This window comes from Cyrtonyx montezumae, unplaced genomic scaffold (assembly GCF_038088225.1).
Source record: "Cyrtonyx montezumae isolate F1298 unplaced genomic scaffold, pur_monq_1.0 scaffold_43, whole genome shotgun sequence".
NCBI classification, from domain to species: Eukaryota; Metazoa; Chordata; class Aves; order Galliformes; family Odontophoridae; genus Cyrtonyx; species Cyrtonyx montezumae.
In genome coordinates this window covers 1254784-1272736 of record NW_027072049.1, presented here as the reverse complement: position 1 = coordinate 1272736, position 17953 = coordinate 1254784, and the positions used below count along the sequence as shown (strand labels likewise).

Genomic DNA, 17953 nt, shown 5'->3' with positions numbered 1-17953 from the left:
ACTAACTCACACCACGGCAGAGCAACCCTGCACTGACTGTAACAGAAAGCCACCAACTTAACTCAGCTCCATCACATCAGTCATGAAAAACAACCAGAGACACCTCATTCATATATACACTGCTTTCTTTTTTCCTCCAGACAGTGAGTTCCTGGTCATCTACCCATCCTCCTTACCACCGAGGAGTGACAGCCCTCTGAATGCCTTTCTGCTTTTGCTCAAGCAGCACTCGCATCGCCCACAGGACAGGCTGCTCCATCAGTACAGCACTCACTTCATTCTCCTTTTGCTGCAGAAGCTGAGTAGTACTTACACGAGTTATTTCAATGTCAATTTAACAATAAGGAATTGCACTGATGCCTTGCCCGATATGCCAATCCTCTCATTTCACATAGATTTGCATAAGCTTGTTGTAGCTGCTCGTTAACGCAGCCCAATGACCAAATTAACATACCCTTTTATAGCGTAAGTGAGGACTGTCTGAAGTTTAAAGACAGTGAATGAGCAAAACTTAGCAAGTCGGTTTGGTTTGGGCCTCATTCAGCTGCACTAGGGCTGCTCCCCAGAGTCTGCAGGTGCCTAAGCCAGCCAAAGGAGCCACATTTAAATCTCATTTGTCGCTGCTTCTCTGCCCTCTCCATCCTGCTCCTCTTGGACCTTTGAGAGCTGGGTGGATGGGCATCGTCCTCCCCCAAGTGGGAACCAAGTGCTGTTCTCAAGTCAGGCCTGACCAACCCCAGAGAAAGCCCAACCCCCCAGCACGCAGCGCTGGGCTCCACCTCCCATTAAAGACCGGCAGAGATTAAATCACTTTCAGTTACACCACCGAGACTCACCAGGTCCACATCTCAGACCTCCTCCAGTTGCGCAGCCCACAGATACGCGACAGGGGCCAAAAAGACAGGGGAGAAAGGAGACGCTCAAAGGAACTGATAAACGAAGACTTGAAGCTATTGTCACAGCAACACAGAGATGCCAGGCATGAGTTCAGGCCCCAGAGTCCCCTGCCAACAGAACCTTGCCTACTTTGTAATCAACACACCTTATCCTCTCCCAACGAGAACACTGCATACCTAGAAGTTTAATACACACTGCACTCAGCGTGGTTTTTTACATCACCATTTGGGCCCCTCGATAAAGAATGGCCGTAACTCTTCAGAGCAGAAAACAAACGGGAACCTGCAGGGAACTTCCCACTTGTAGCTAAGACGCCCTTGGGACAAGAAGGGAAAAAAGGACTTCCCCACTTCAGTGCCCTACCACAGCACACACACGGGGAGTGTCACTTCCACCCCTCCAAAGGGAGGTCCTGCATCAGTGCTCTTTGCCACCGTGACATGGCAAGATAGGGCGAGCAGCTCAGGAAACACCCACACTGCCCAGCAGAGCGCGGCCCTTCTCACCAACGCGGCCCACTTGAGTTTGCTGAGGCTGAGGAGTTATTTCGGAGCAAATTTGTAGGTCATCGACTTCAGTTGTGTTAAGAGAAGTAGAAAACGGAAGCAAAACTTTCATGCTGCCTCTTCCTCTGGGTTAGCACACCACTTTAAAAAGAAAACCCTCCCACCAAGCCAGCACAGGGCTCCCTCCTCATGGCATTTATAATTCTGAAGCCTGGAAAGGCTCCCTTAGTAAGCCTTTGTTCTGGTAGCTTCAAGATGACCTCCAAAAGGTACTGCGTGTATGTTCGTTTTATTTAAGTCCCTGGAAACTGTGCTCCAGGCAGCTCTGAATTACCAACAGCCCTCGCAAGAAACACTAAGGATCATTTGGGACCATGCTTTCCCCTGAAGCCTGTAAGCAGAGCGAGGTGTTTGTTACTAAAGCCCCATCAAAGCACCAGGAATTTCCTTCCAGGAGGACCGAGGGGACGAGGAGGAATAGAGAGAGAGGGTCGTGAGCACGGACACAGCTCTGGGGAACTCTGAAAGGGTTCTGATGGTCATTCTAAGAACTACAACCTGACTGCTCTGAACCTCCTGTCTGCCCTGGGACTCCAACAGCACTGCAGAGCCCACCCTGCAGGTCCCTTCCCAGCACCCCACACCCACGGGGCCACAGCTGGGATGCTCAGCAGAAGCCACAGGTCCCACTGCAGACATCCACCAGTAATAGGGAGGCCGGAGCCCACTGTGGCACCTCCAAAATCCACCAGCACATCCTCAATTTTTTATTTTATCATTATTATTATTATTTAAAACTAGAGCACTGCCAAAGCGGTTAGCATTAATTAACAGAGGGAAGATGAAAGGCTGCAGCAAGCAGCCAGAAGTGGGGGAACGGCAGCTCGCCTGGCTGCCCTTCCTTCTCAGGAAACCCACGTGGACAGTGAGGGAGCGGAGCCCTCGGGACAGGTGTCCTCACCCACAGATCCACATCACCTCCACCTGCATTTCCCACTGCCTGCCTTTCACAAGGGGAGCCAAGCAACGCTGGGGTGCTTGGAGAGGCAGGAGGAGGGCCAGCCCTCGCGCCCAGTACAACACCAGGTCATGATGCCCCAGGAACAGTCCTCCCTCGCTGACTTAGAGAGCATCTGTGTCTGAAACTCGATTTTAGAAGCGAGCCCTGAAAGGAGAGCTGGCTTTCCAAGCACACGATGGTGTGCAGCACCCTGGGATGAGGGCCCACAGCGAGCAAGGGAACCTGTGAGAGGAGCTTCAGGAGGAAGGACCAGGGACCTGTGCTGGCAGAAGGCTCCAGGGAGACTGGGCGAGCTCCCAGCACTGGAACAGCAGCGCTGGGGACCTCTGTTCAGCCACAAAGGCCGTGGCCCAAAGCCCACGGGCAGCACTCCCCTCCACGGCCCTCAGCTCCCACCAATGGCCACGTCTGCCCTGTGCAGAACTCCTGGAGCTCTATTCCCTGAACGTCTGTAGAACTGAATTCCCCATGGAGGTTCAGCCCCTGACACCCGTACGTGAAATTCCAGGCTGCTTTCATCACGTGCCAAACGGCGCTGGGACGGCTCCCACGGAGAGCTCACAGCCCCGTGCTCCCCCACACCTCCATCCAAACCCACGCAGCAACAGCCCCTATTCCTACACCTCGTGCCAGGAACGGGGAGAAAGAAAGGGAATAAAACCCCTTAATGCCTCATTCTGACTCTGAAAGACACCTCTACGCCCAGAGAAACGCGGGGACTCAACCCAAGCCGACACCCCACGCTTCAGAAACATCTGCCATCCAGAACATGCACCTGTGAGACACTACACACCTACACCTGCATCCTCCACGTGCCTCCCTTTGCACGGTCAGACAGAGGCTGGCACGAGGAGTAATGACAAGGCTTTAATTGGGGATATGTGCCAGGCGAGCAGGGCCATAAAGGTATGGATGGGCAGTGGTCACATGCAGCTGGGAAATGGGCTTTTTCTGAAAGCCCATGAAATGAAGAAGGTTAAGAACGACACTGCGGATTTCCCGTTTTAGATCTACACACAACTGTCTTCCACATCTGTAACAACAGGATGAGCTCGGAGGGAAAAAAGAGATGATATAGGTTATAATATCAGGAACTTCCAGGGAATTGCACTCTTGCTCCAGAGCAAAGATCACTGCACTCCACTTCCACGGCCCTTCTTTCCAATCAGAAGCCCTCAAGACCAAACCAGAAGCTGCTGCTCTTCCCTTGCTGGCCTACAGAAGCTGTGGGGTCTTTTGGTGATGTGAGGTTCCAGGTATTACATCCAAATTCTTATCGGATAGAAATAAAACCGATCGATGCCGTAAGAGGAGGTAGAGAAGATTTTATCAGTCTGATGTCACTAAAAGAAAAACAAAAACCAGAAGCCACAAAGCAAGGTTTGGCTGTCACCTCAGAAGCCTGGAAAGTCAAATAATCACAAGCAAGAACGGCTTCACCAGGTAAATAAAGCACCTGGAGATAAAACATGTGCTGCTCTAGAGCTACGCTTCCAAGCAAAGTTGCCTGCTACAGTCAAACAAACAGCAGCACGGTGTAAGAAAATAAAGGGACCACGGGGTAAGAAAATAAAGGGACATCTGCAGAAAGCAGCAGCATGACAGCACTCCCAAAGACAAAAAAGCCAAGCTGCAATTATGAAATCTGGGTCTCCCCCCTCAGCCAGCATTGGAGAGATTTTGTTTTTCTTTCGTGTAATCTGGGCGAGCTGCCCAGGAAATATGAAAACCTGAACTCAGGGGCTCAGAGAGCAAGTTCAACAAAAAAACAGAGCTGCCTCTTCATTTCAGAGATGTGCTTTCCATTCTCCAGGTGCTATTTGGCCACCTGTACTCAGAAGCATCGCCGCGCTCTAACCCTGCAGGGCCACCACCACAAGCCCCACGCTGAGCACCTCTGGATGCTCCATCAGCCCGGTCTGGTGAGCCTGGCCTCCCTAAATACACCTCATTTCAGATGGAGCACTCCCTGGGATGCTCCTCTGCAGGTCCCAGCTGTCATCGCTGCCCAGGTCTCAGGGCAGAGAGCAGCCTGCAAGGACCACCACGCAGCAGTGAAACCGAGATGGCATCAAGCCCAGGAGGAGATGCTTGCTGGAGATGCTGCTGTCACACAGCACGAGCTCCTTCTTATGGGGCACAATTACAGCCCCAGTGCCTGATACGCCCCTCCCATCGCTGCAGCCCTCGACAGGAAGTCGGAAAGATCTCAGAGCAGAGACCGTGAGGTTGGATAGAGCTAAAGATGAGAAGACTCTCAGGTCCTGCTCACAAAAAAATAAAAATAAAAACCCAACCACAAGCTCCGAATGCTACAGACTGCAACTGAACTTTGTTTCCTAAGTAGTCGGGGTGTTGTTTTGTTTTTTTCTTTAAAAAAAAACAGCTGGCTTTCTACTTGAAAAAGTTCACAGCAGAGGCCTGAGCACCAGACAGCACCGTGGCCTGCCCAGCCTGACAGCAAGCCCGCTTCCCTCCCTTCAGATGCAGCTGTTATCCCCTCCCTGTTTATTTCATCAGCCAAACAGCACCTTTCCACCCCTAAACCCAAACAGTGCTCTCACAACCCTCCCCCAGAACGGAGCCCACGAGCGCAGCCCATTTCACCACTCCCCTCCATCTCGAAACAAGAGTTTCGCTTGGGAGCATCCACATCCTCTCCTGAGGGCTCCCAAGGAAACGAGGCACTTGTTTCCCAACGGGTTGGGGACCTACGCACACCTGAACCCGGGCTGAGGAGGACACGGGGTCTAATGGAATGTTCAGTGCAGTGCTGGAGCAGCAGGACTCACAGATTACAGTGTGGCTGAGAAGGAGCAGAAAGCCTCCATCCCCTGCAAAGTGTTTCTTCCCACTCGCAGGGTGGGAAAACCACGCGGCGGTTCGACCCGCTCCAGACAGACGTTGTATTCCTGGAAGTTTTGAGCGGGGCAGTGGTATTCAGGAAACGCTGCAGTGGAAATGGTGCTGCTCAGATCACCTGCTGCTCGGCCTGCCCGACCCCGAGCGGCACCACGCGTGCACGCGTCCCACCTCGGCCAGTCCCACCCGTGTGCAACCCACCTGAGATGCCTCCACCCAACTGAACTCCTGTTCTACAGCTCAGCAGGCTCAGAATTCAGGTAGAAAATTAAAAACCAGCATCATTATGCTGTGGGAAGTTTCGAGACCCAGCGAGCCCTTACCCTCCTCGTCCCTGGCAGCCCCCAGCCTTATCTCCGCCCGCTGCACGCGGGCTCTGCCCCGCCTGGAAGAGCCCTGAGCAGGAGGAGGGTGGAGTGCCCAAACTCCAGAGACACTCTTTGTTCGGAGCCTCCATTAGATAATGGCAGTTGTGCTCACAAAAATAACAGTTATAAACAGGGCAAAAGGAAGTGACTTTGGTCAAAGAGCCGCACGGTTCTTCCCTCACCCCCCCACTCCCACCCCCCCCCCCCCCCCCAACCCGGGGCTCTGCTTTTTTGGCTCCGAGGGACGGGGCGGGACCCGAACTAAAAACTCGAGAAAGCAAAGCAGCCTCATCCGCGTGGTCGTCCGCCCCTCGAGGAGGGACCACGACTCATCCTGGTTGCTCAACCCTTACAAATCAGCCCCACAACGAACCGTTCCTCCGCGCCAAAACCGCCCCGGGCCCGGCTCCTCCATCAGCCCTCAATTCACGGCAGAATTACAGCTCCGCATCGATCCGCAACGGGGAAAAAAAAAAGATCAGGAGGAGATGCCGGAGCAAAGCGGAGAGGATCGGGAGCTCCTCCGTGAAAACAAAGGCTATAAAAAGGACAAATGCGGTTTAAAGGCGGAACGCGGCCGCGTGCCCCAGCCCGGCGCTCACCTCCCGCCGTCGGGGGGATGGAGTGATGTAACGCGGCCCCGCACGGTCCGGCCCGGAGCGCGGCACCGCGCAGCCCTGCAGTTCCTCCCACGTCCCGCCCGGCTCCGTGGAAAACTACAGTTTTGTCATTCAAGTGCATTTTACATAACAGGCGGTGCGAGCCGGAGCCCGCGCTCCGCTCCACCTGTACGCAAACGGGATTAGCGGGGAGGGGGGCACCGCTCGGAGCCCCGGGGTTGGGGGGGGGTGGGAAATAGCGCTGCTCTGAGGGATCCGCGGAGGGAACGGCGCTGTTTTTCGGGGGGATCTCCCGGCCCCGCGCCCGCCCCGCAGGACGGAACCGCTCGGGATCGCGATGCTGATCCCGTGATGGAAGTAAACAGCCGCGCGCAGAGCTGCCCCGCGCCGCCGGGGGAAGGAATTACCGGAGCCGCGTTCAAGGAGAAAAATAAGAAAGGAGAATAAATAAATAAATAAATAAATAAATAAACGCCAACAAAACCCCACAACAGCCGGAAAGTAAATCGAGGAGCGCGGCCGAGCCCCGGACCCGCGGCCCTTCGCCATTGTGCGGCCGGAGCGGGGCAGCGCGGGGCCCCGCGCACCGCTGTCAGCAGCGCAGCCCCCCCGGCCCCCCCCGGCCCGCACGGCGCGTGTTGCAAGCTCCGCGGTTATGCAATTTCTCCTCTTCCTCCCCCCCCCCCCCCCCCTTTTTTTTTTTCTGTTTACTTTTACAAACTTCTCCTTCCCCCCCCTTCCCACCCCCCGCCGCCCCCCCCGGAACCCTCCCCCTCCCCCCACAAAGCTGGTGCCCCCCAACCCCCCACCCACACCCACGTGAGGACACCACCGGGACACCTCCCCCCCCCACCCCCCATGTCCCCACCCTCCCGCCGCCGCCCCCCCCCTCCCTCTCCCCCTCCCCCGCCGTGACCCCCGCGCACTTTACCCGACGGCGGCGCCCGGCACCGGGCGGGGAGCGGAGCCGCGAGGGGGGGGGGGAGGGGAAGGGATGGGTGGGGGGGGGCAGAAGTTGGGGCGGGGGCGGCGCGGGGCCGCGGGTGCCGGCGGGGCGCGGCGGCGCTAACAAAGGGGCAGCGGCGGGGGAGGCGCGGGGCAGCGGCGCGGGCGCGGAGCGGCACTTACCACGTGACGGGCGGCGGGCGCGGGCCGACCCCGCGCAAAATGGGCGCAGTTTGCAAAGCGGCGGCGGCGACGGCAACGAGGGGGGGGGGGGCAGTGCGGTGCCGCAGCCGCCACGGGCACCGCCAGCCCCGGCGCCCCCCCCGCCCACCCGCTCGGGTCCGCCCCGGCGGCGGGGGGATGGGCTCGGCCCGCTCCCTCGGTGCGGGCGCAGAGCGGCGGCCGCGCTCCGAACCGGGAACCGGCGGTGCCGCGGGGTGTGGGGGGGGTGGGGGGGGACACGCGACACGGGCCCCCCCACCCCCGGCTCGGGGCGCGCCGGGCTGGCTGCGGGGCGGGCCCGGCGCGGAGCGGTGCGGGCGCTGCGGTGCTTTCCTTCCTTTCCCCCCCCGCTCCGGGAGAGCGCGGCGGCGGCGGTGCGGCTTCGGAAAATGGCGGCCGGGCGCTTTCTCTGCCCTCCCCCTCCCTTCAACCGGAGAATGCACGGAGGGAGGGAGGGAGGAGGGAGAGGGGGGGTGGGGGGGGGGGGGGGAGGAGGCAGCGCGCGCCGCAGCGCCCCCCACGTCCGCAGCGCGCATCGCACCGCCCGCGCCCCCGCAGCCAGGGGGCCCCGCAGAGCCACCGCCGCGCGCTGCACTGCGGGAGGGGGCGCTGCAGTGCGGGAGGGGGCGGGGCGCGGCGCCCATTGTCCGCCCGCTGCGGGGCGGCCGCCGCTCGGCGCGCTCCTCCCGCCGGCAGGGGGCGCTCGGCACGCCGCGCCCCTCCACCCCGCGCGCTGTGGGACGCGCATGCGCAACGCGGGGTCGCGGGGGCTGATGGGAAGTGTAGGCCGGCTTTAAAGCACAGGGAGTCCGAGCTGCGCCGCTGAGCTGCAGGATTAGGTAAGGGCTGCGTTGTGCACAACCACCGCGAGCAGCCGGGCCTGCACATCCTGGCAAGTTGTTTTTTTTCCCCTCCTTTTGCCTCGGATTCCTGCACCAAGCAGCCACGCACTGCCTCCTGACTGCACAAAGCACATGCCTAAGGAAAACCACCCAGCTCAGGACAGCAGAGAGCTGTGCTGGTTTCTGTGCCTCAGCAGGCAACTCGCCCTGCCCTGTCCCTCACCATCCTCCCTTCCTAGATGGACACCTCCATCCCAGTTCTCCTGTCCCAGCAGTTCCACGCAGAACCTTTAGCAATTAGTCTTTAGATGAACGAGGAGACAGTGCCAAGAAGGGCATCAGGACGGTGTGCTATCAACAGCCCCACACCCAGCACAGGATCAGCTCTGCTCTTACACCCTAAAGAAGTACCTTTTTTGGAAACTGCCACGTGGTGAACCCCGCAGTTTCTGTTTCACCCCACCACGCGTGGGCAGCTCTTTAGGAAGTCAGGATGCTACATGGGCATGAATGCCTCTGATTTTTGAAGTCTGCCTAGAATTCAGTTCAGCTGAAAAGAAGAGTAAGTAGCACATGCATCTGTATACTAGAAGAGGGAGGGAAAGGCTTTGGCAATCAGATGTGGAAGAAGTTAAAAATATTCCTGTGCAATAAAGTTTCTCCTCTTCTCCTCATGCTGCATTGCAGGATTCTGCTAACCAAGGAATGCCTAACCAGGAGCAGAGATCTCTATCCTGACAGTCTGCAACAGATCTAGATTTCCTTGCAGGACAGACAGCTTTCATCAGCCACCCTGATCTGGAGATGATGTAGCAAAAAATTTCTGTGGCCCTTGCCACATCTCTTTTTATAGCCCTTCCAGTTTTCATTTTCCATTCAAAAATAGCACTGCACTGTGTCACCCAGCTGCTCCCAGCGGGCTCAGACCTGCACCCCAAGTCGTGTCCCAGCTCACACTGTCCCTGCAGGCTTTTGGCACACAGCCCCAACCCAGCTCCACCAGCTGAATGGCCACCAGTCCCCCAAACAGTGCCACTGCTGCCTCTCAGCTTCCCCATATAAACAAGTGGAGATCTCAGTGATGGTTCCAGTGTTTTACAGCACTGTGCTGTAAACCTCTCTGAAGATCTCCTCTCCTCCAAAGAGTACACAGGAGACACAGAGCTCTACACGCAGTAACTGTTATCAACCTGCACCTGATTGTTTCTTCCCCACACTCACACGTTCATTCCCTCTGTTAAACCTCACCATCTGCTTTGAATTCCTAAGGCAGGTACAACATATACACAACAGCACACGCACTAACAAACATGTCAGAGCACATAAAGGGAGACTTCTGAGCATACAAAAACTCGAGACCAGTTTGGCAAACATCACGAAAGCAGGGGCCACCACGAGACACAGCAGCAAGAGCCCCCTACTGATAATGCTCCCGGATGCAACTGCATTTCTTTCACATCCTGGTTTGCAGCTTCAGTAGATGTCCCAACCAAAAGCAGTCATCTCAAACATCAGTGGCCACTGAGGCTTCAGAAGATAAAAGATTCATCTCTACACATATCTATTTTTAGCTTTAAACCAGACAAGCTGCGACAACAAGAGACCTTTGCTGTGTTCACTGCTCTTCTTCATATCCCTCTTTAGCATTAGGGAAAGTGTCCACTCATGGTAACAAAGGCACTGCTCAGCTGTGACAGACAGAACTTCCCAGCTGGTGATTATTCTGCAAATGCTTGCCAGAAAGGGGCAGAAAAAGAGCAAAGCCCTTAAACTGAGCCACGTGCAGGTAATGAGTACTGAGGCTGGAAGAGCTCAGGGACCTTCCTGTCCCACCAACAGCTCCTGAGCTACAAACCTCCATTCCCTCTGCCATAATAGGTCAACGGCTGTTTTAACGTGCCTGAAACAAGCAGGACGTGAACAGGCTGCTCTGCTCCGTGTAAGAAGCAGCATTACTTGTTTGAAAGCCACATTAACCGTTGCAGTTGAGTCATTTGGTGTGGATGCTCATAACTGCAGGATGACATGTGCTGGCTGTTCTCACAGTGGAGTCTCCTTCGCAGGGCAGGGTCACCTCTCGAGGTCACGTTTCTACTGCTGCTCATGCTGGGGGAGAATGGATTTGTGAAGGTAAGGGACACGTAGACTGACACAGGAATATGGTATTTTGGATCAGTTACTGTTGCAACTGCATTTCTATGGTTTGTGCAAACGTATTTATGTGGTTTCCATGGGGGGGGGATGGGACCTGGGAATGTAGGACTACTTAGTGAAGGTAACTAACTAACTTCACCACTAACTCCCTGACAGAGACCTTGGCTCCATCCTGCCAAAAGCAGCTCACATACTCAATATTGCTCCAGACCCACGCATGCTGTACAGGAAAGCCTGTACTTCTCACAGCCCTCATGGGCCGTTTAAGGAACACAGTGAAGTGCTTTCCAAAGATGAACATCATGCTGAGTACCCCGAATTTCACTTGTTAGTCCAGCTGGGGACCAGATAGCCAGGTTTTATTGGCTTGCAGATGGCAAAGCATCCAGTTACACCTTAAGTTGTGACCCCTTATCACTTATGTCTCCTTTAAGTTGCTAACAGTATTATCATGTTGGCTTAGATCCATTCAAAACACGAGCTTAAAACTGCACAAAAGGGGCAAGAGCAAGCCTCAGGTCCCATCACTTTTCTTGGATATTTCCTTAAGAAACACTATGGTGGCAGAAATTAAAGCCATCAGGGGCTGGAAGAAACCTCTGGAGATCACCAAATCCAACCCTCCTGATAAAGCAGGTTCCAACTTATGGAAATCACAATGTTTTGTGCAGTGCACTGTACCCCAGAGACTGAATTTTGTCACTCTATTGCATATCTCTCAGTAAAAGTGATGGATGTTGTATGTCATGGGAGAGAAAAAGGAAAAATAAAGGGCAGGGAAATGTGATCTTGCAAATCCAGGAGGCACGGGGTCAGGGAGCTGTGGGGACAGTGCTTGCAAATCTCAATACTCACATTTGCATTCCCACTGAGGAGTGATATTCAGCATCACTCCACTGTGGACAAACAGAGCTGGGAGTTTTCATGTAAAAAAATAAACCAGAACAACCAGCAAAGGTGAACACTGAACCTCAGCAATTCCCAGCAAGCAGTGCCTGCTGGTGACGAGGAACAGCTCCATGCCTGCTGTGCAGCTCAGCCCACTTCTTAACATATATCCCTCTATCCCAAAAGAGGAAGCCCCCCAGCCGCATTTCAGGCTCACAGAATGCCTCCGTGGAACTGACTTGCACCGACACTGCGCTCACACATCCTCCTGTGAGCCCACAGCTCATCTGGGAACTCCCACCCCTTCCTGCAGCCACCAACACTGCTGCACCACCAGGCTCTCCCTCTGCCACAAGCAAGATTTACACTGGCTTTAAGCATCCATTTGCAATTCATGCTGTAGTCCTTTTTTTTATTCCACGCAGTCTTTCCCAGTTTGGCTAACAGCAGAATTCATTTCTATTTCTATCACTGTTTAGATTTCCAGGCTCGGGGAAAAGCATCCCCTGCCACTGCTGGCTGCTCATGATTCAGTTTAATCCCCAACTGTTGCAGCAGTTTTGCCAGAGCAAAGCACAGCCAACAACCTCTATCTTCAATTACTGACTCCTCTGGCCACGCTCAGGCCTCACTTTGCAGCACCCTGAGGGCTTCTGGCCCAGAGATAACAGCCAGGTCTTTGAGCCTGGGGTCTCAGTGCTTCACAAGCCAAATCCACCTGCCCTCAGACCCTCAGCCACGCAGGGGAACGTCAGACATCTCCAGTGGAAGGAGTCAGTCCGCTGCGTGCTCTCCTTATCGAGGGTGTTTCCCACAGCAAGGCTGCCACGAACACATGCTCTGACAGCTGCTGGGGAAGGGCAGTAAGGGGAGCACGGCAGCAAGACCCCCACTTTTGCTCCCACCATGGGGAAGGCAGCAGAGCAGCTCTCCTCCCACTGCTGTGAGAGGTGAAGGAGCAAACAGATACAGCAGATCTGCTCCTCTGCTCCCAGGAACCCCCCCTTCCCTCTGGAGAGCTGCAGGCAAAGAGCTGTGTGAAAACCTACAGGCTACAGCAGAGCTGCTTTCTCCTGTGATGAAAAAGACCTGCAGACTACAACAACAGCACTGGGTGCCAGAGTTTGAGCACACACCAGGAATACAGGGTGCAGAAGCGTTTGAACGCTTCCTAGTCAAAGCCACAACGCTGCTGGCACAGAAACAGAAGGCACCCATGCATCCACAGCAACAAAGCTCCATCCACGTCCTCCGAGTGCCTCCACACACCGAGCAGACACAGCCATCATCACAGACCCCCCCCAGGATGTCCTCCTTCCCCCCCCACTCCCACCACAGATCTGCAGCCGCAGAGGGACTCCGCTGGGGAAGAGCTCACAGTGGGAATCTCAACGCTTGGCTGCACAGACCTACACCACTTCCAGCTCACACACACAAATCAAGGGGCACACAGCATCCCGAGGCCACAGCAGCACCAAACTCCACGCAGCTCACCCCTGCAGCACGCTGACAGAGGGCTGATCCCAGAGCTGCTCCCAGGAACCAGAGGAGCACAAACTTCTGAGGACTTCAGTCTCCAAAATTCAGAGCACTCGAGGCTTCTTTTCTCCAGGCCCACACAACAACTCGTGGCTATTTCCTATACGTACACACACACACACACTAACAGCCTTCAGTGCTGTGTCCGCCAACGGAGGTCAGACAGCAGAGCAGATTTGTCTGATGTCAGTGAGAAAGGACTGAGTAAAGGTTCTTGGTTTATCCATAGCAAAAGAATTTCCCTAAATTCAGCCCTCTGTCATTGGCCTAAAGCTGCAGGTTGATGATAGAGGAGAAAATATCCCTCCATCCAGCATTCCCCTGGAGGTTTTACTCAGATGCACATTACGTGACTGCTTGGGACACAGCTCTCACCCCATAACAATGCTCGTGAGCTAACAGGTGACTTCTCAAAGCAAGCAGCAGGAAATCCTCGTGGCTTCCCATTCCCAGAGCCACAGATTGGTGAGTGGATCCATCCGTGCAAGAAAACCCACGTTAAGACCACAGCTTCCGAGGAAAACAGCTGAACCCACGAGAGAACACAGAACTCGGGGACACACACTCAGCAGAGAGCCGAGAGGATCCGAGGGGTCCGAGCTCACGGTGTAAGGATGCAGCGTGGATCCGCCCCTTCCCAGACGGGGCACCCATGGGTGCTGCACTGACCCCAGGAAGCGCCCGTGAGCCGCACACGGCCGTCGGGGCAGAGCAGCACACGCGGACCCACGTCACACCGCGCTTCCAAATCAACGCGATTCCTGAGGAAGCAGCGCGGGGCTTCGGGGGCACCGTGTCCCACCGGGAACCGGCCCGGAGCGGCCTCTGCTCGCGGCCCTGAGCGCCGTACCCCCGCCCCATCCCCCCCCAGCCCCGCGCGGAGCCGCGGCCGTACCTGGCAGCCCATGCCGGCGGGGCCCATCCTCAGCGCTGCGCCGGGCGCTCTCCGCTCCGTTAAGTTACCGACGAACGGCGACGAGGAGAGGGGTGGGAGATCCGGGAGCTGCGGGGAAAAGGGGCCGCGCTCAGCGTTAAGGACCCGGCGGACCCGCACCGACCCCGCAGCCCAGGCCCACCCCGCGCCGGGCCGCACCGAGCCCGGGGGCGCCGCGGGGACCGGCTCGGGCCGTTGGGTGCGGGGGGGCCCCTCAGACCCGACACCCCCGAGCCCCCCCGAGCCCACCGCCTTCCATCCCCCCCCCCCCCCAACGCGGACGCGGGATGCGCCGGGGCCGCAACGGAGGCCCTAAGGGGAGAGGACCCCCGCCCCGCACGGTGCCGCCCCCCCCTCCCCCCGCAGCACAGAGCCCATCCCGGGCCCTACAGCCCCTTCTGTCCCGCCCCCCCCCGCCCCCCCCCACGCTCTTCCCCTCCCTGCCGCGGCCCGCTCCCCACAGCCAAGTTGCGGGACGGCGGCGGGACGAGGCCGTGACCCCTCCCCCGCCCCGCGGGGCCCGCAGCAGCCCAGCCCCACCGCCCCCATCCCGGCCGAGCCGCCCCGCACCGGCAGCGCCTCGCCCGCACCTACCTGCGCCGCTCAACCAGCCTTGAAGTGGGGACCTTCCGCCCTCCCCCGCCCCCATTGGCTGAGCGCTGGGCATGCGCCCGTCCCATTGGTCCGCGCCGCGTCAATCAGCGCCAAGGGGGCGGGGCCGGGCGGTGATTGATGCGGGGTCGCCGCTCGCCCCCCGCCGCGGGGGCCGGGACCCCCGACGGCGCCCCCGCCCGGAGCCCCTCCGCCCCCCGCCCGCCCCGCTCCCCCTCCTCCCCCCCTCCAGCTCCGCGCTCCGGGGCAGCGCCGACCCCGGCCCGGGGGGGGGGGTCCCGGCCTTCCCCCGCCGAGGGGCGGCCCAGAGCCGGGCGGGGGCCCGCGGGGGGCTCGGGGCAGCGGGGACCGCGGGCGCGGGGTCGGGCGGTGCCGCTCAGCGCGGGGTTCGGCGCGGAGGGAACGGCGGGGCCGCGCCGTGGGAGGCGGCGTGGCCGTGTCCCGCCGGGGACGGCAGGCCGGTGCTCCGTGGTACAGCCGACCCCGGGCTCACAGTGACGGCGGGGCCCCGCGGCGGGGGGACGCGGGTTCCCGACTGATCGGCGGCACCGGGCCCGCGCCCCACGGGGAGCGCCGCGGCCACGTCCCGCGGACGGCAGCAGGCCCACGTCCCAACGCAGACTGCTCCAGGCCCACGAACTGCACGCGAGTGGTGCCACATCCACGTCCCATCGGTGACACCGAGCCCACGCACGGCAGGTGGCACCCGGCCCACGTCCTGCTGCTGCTGATGCCACGTTTGGGTCCCACCCCACGCGGGTGACACCAGGCCCACATCGCACAGATGACACTGTGCCCACGGGTCCATATCCCACAGGTGACACCAGGCCTAGATCCCACAGTTAATGCCATGTCACACAGCCGAGGTCTCACAAGTGACACTAAGCCCACATACAACAGCGAACACGGAGCCCACGTCCTCTCCAGCACCCCATGCCACCTCCCACGGGAGACACCACATCCACCTCCTGTAGGTGACACCGTGCCCACGTCCCATGCCCTCAGGACACAGCAGAGGGGCTCAGAGTGGGGCTGGGGACGGTGGGGCAGTGGCTGTGACTCCAGCTGTGGGGTGGAAGGCACTGGGTGTCCGCCCCGAGCAGCCCTGCAGCTGTCCAGCACCACACTCCTCCCGCGGGCTCCGGTTGCTTCATTTCTTTTATCTTGCAGCCTCCACCTGCAGTGAGTTAAAGGTGGGGACGAGGAGAGCCCCAGGATTGCTGTGGGCAGCGCAGCCATCCCTGCAAGCCCAGCAGGAGGACACACAGAGCACCCACAGCTTCTTGGGGACCTTTGCACCTCCAGAAACTCAGGAGAGTTCAGGAAAAACCACAGCAGTCTGTCTGAATGCTGTCCGACTTCAGCAGAGCCAAACTTTTTGCGAAGCCACATTTCTGATCGCAGAACGGTTATGGTGGAAGGGACCTTGAAGCCCACCCCCCCCTTCCCACGCTCTGCAACACACCAGCTCAGGCTGCCCGGAGCCCACCCATGGCTGTGGGCACCTCCAGGGATGGGGAGCACGAGCAGAGCTGTGCCAGGCACCTCCTGCCCCATCCGTGGGATGATGCTGCAGGATGGATGGACACAGTGACGCCCGGAGCTGCGTGCGGGTGGAGGTGCTGATGTCCCTCTGCATTTACACTCACAGCTCTCCAACAGTTCTAAGGTCCAAAATGAATTTCAGAGGGAACTGAGTAGGATCAGAGCACAGCAGACAAACCCTCCTCCCCATGCCGTGGATCAAGCAGCCCAAGTTTCTCTTGTTCCCCTCAGCTGCTGTTGGGAACTGCTGGATTTCTTACAACGGGGATTGCCAGCTGATAAAACACCTTAAGATGACAAAGGTCATTTTGGGATGTGGCTTCCCAGCGTGCCTGTGACGGAACAGGGATATTAAAGCACTTTTTCTGACACGTGGGGCACTTCTGCACTCCCCCATTGGCACCATGAGGTTATTTGAAATCAAGTCCCTAACCCCAACAGAGGGGAGGAAGAAATAAGAGCGCCCACTGCTCCAGCACGAAGCTGTGTGTGCCCACAAAGCACTGAAATAACGCGTGAGCTGGGAGCCCTGAGGTGCTGCTGAGTCCCAGCACAGCCCAGGAAGGAGCAGTGCAGGGTACAGGGAGAGCAGGACTGTGATCCTGAGGGCTGAGAGATAAAGAAAGGAAAGGGAGAGGGCTCCATTTCAGTGCCACTTCTGCATCCGAAGGCAGAACACAGCTGGATAGGGCTGATATAACGGACCAAGTGCCAACAGCTTTAATGCAAGGACAGCACAACTGTGGCCCTTCCTCTGCACACAGCACGCGCAGCTGCCCTTACAAAGAGACACGGTGCTGGGACAGCTCAGACACAACCCCGGGATGCAGTGGTTTTAATAGGGGCAGAACACTGCTGCCAACATCTTCGCTTGGATTTCCACCTCCTTTAATAAATCAAAAAACATATCAACAGAAAAGACTTCTCCCCCCCCATCACCACTTCACAATTTCTTGAAATAGAAAGCAAAAAAAAAAAAGAAAAAGACATGACATTGCTTCAATGCAAGGAATACACACCACAGTTCTCCATAGTTCTGCTGTAATAAAGTGACAGTTCACCCAGTTCCACCCCATGAACACAAATGCTCAGACTCAGCTGCTCCAGCACCCCGAAGAGTAACAAACCCTCATCCATCAAGCACTAATTGCACATAACTAGAAGGAGAGATGACAGCACGGCTTAAATGGGATCCCTTAAAAGAACTCATTTCAACCATAGGCTGTACACGTGAAGGAAGGGACAGATTTCAGTATTAAATCTGCAGTATCTGATATCCCCAATGAGTTTGTGAGTATTGTGTCACTGTTCACAGCTGTCACAGAAGGGAAGGAGCCCCCCCAGCTCCCTAAGCCTGCAGCCCCAGCTAACAAGAGGCAGCGCATAGGGGAGGCCACTTTAAGGCTGAGCAGGAGACAGAACAAGGAGGGGGCCAATCTGGGAGCTGGAAGTGTTCATTGAGATACACAGGAAAAGACACTCCAGCTGCAGCTGAGAAGCTCCCAGGGATGGAGCTCGTTATTTTTTGCCTGGAAAAGTGGGTTGGGAACCAAGAGGAAGACATCGTGCATCACAGCAGTGCAGACACAGGTGCTGCCTCCAGACACGGAGGGTGGCAATGACCACAGGTAATCCAAGAGCTCGTGCAGACCTCACTGTGGGCTCAGAGCTGGGGGATGAACCCCACACGCTGCCCCACCACCTCAGCACAGAACTGTGCAGATCCACAGCTCAGCTGAACCACACCAGGAGCTGCAGTCAGCACCCAGCATAGCTCTGCTGCATCCCAGCACGTTTCAGGGCTTTAATACTGCTGGGGAGTTCAGGTTTTCCTCTGCTTATTCCCTGACTTCCAAAGAGCACACAGAGGGACTCTGAGCTGCACTTGCAGGTTGTTTCTCATACAATAAAGGTGTCCCTGTGACTCACGACAGCAAGGAGCTGAGAAGGGCACTGTGCAAAGCAAGGCTGCAGCCCCATGCACCACTTCTAAAGGTA

The 17953-nt window shown here is 57.4% G+C and overlaps 1 protein-coding gene across 3 annotated transcripts in view; it reads right to left on the bottom strand.

Moving 5' to 3' along the window:
• KANSL1 (KAT8 regulatory NSL complex subunit 1) overlaps positions 1 to 13834 on the bottom strand; it is a 104489-nt gene extending 90655 nt beyond the window's left edge. Inside the window, exon 1 of one of the 3 annotated variants that reach the window (XM_065747229.1) lies at positions 13760 to 13834. The gene's annotated coding sequence lies outside the window, so the exon portion shown is untranslated. Of the gene's footprint in view, positions 1 to 7402; positions 7865 to 13759 lie in introns of those variants that run through there. The other 2 variants (XM_065747230.1, XM_065747228.1) reach the window with 2 other exon arrangements.
• Positions 13835 to 17953: the final 4119 nt, after the last annotated feature.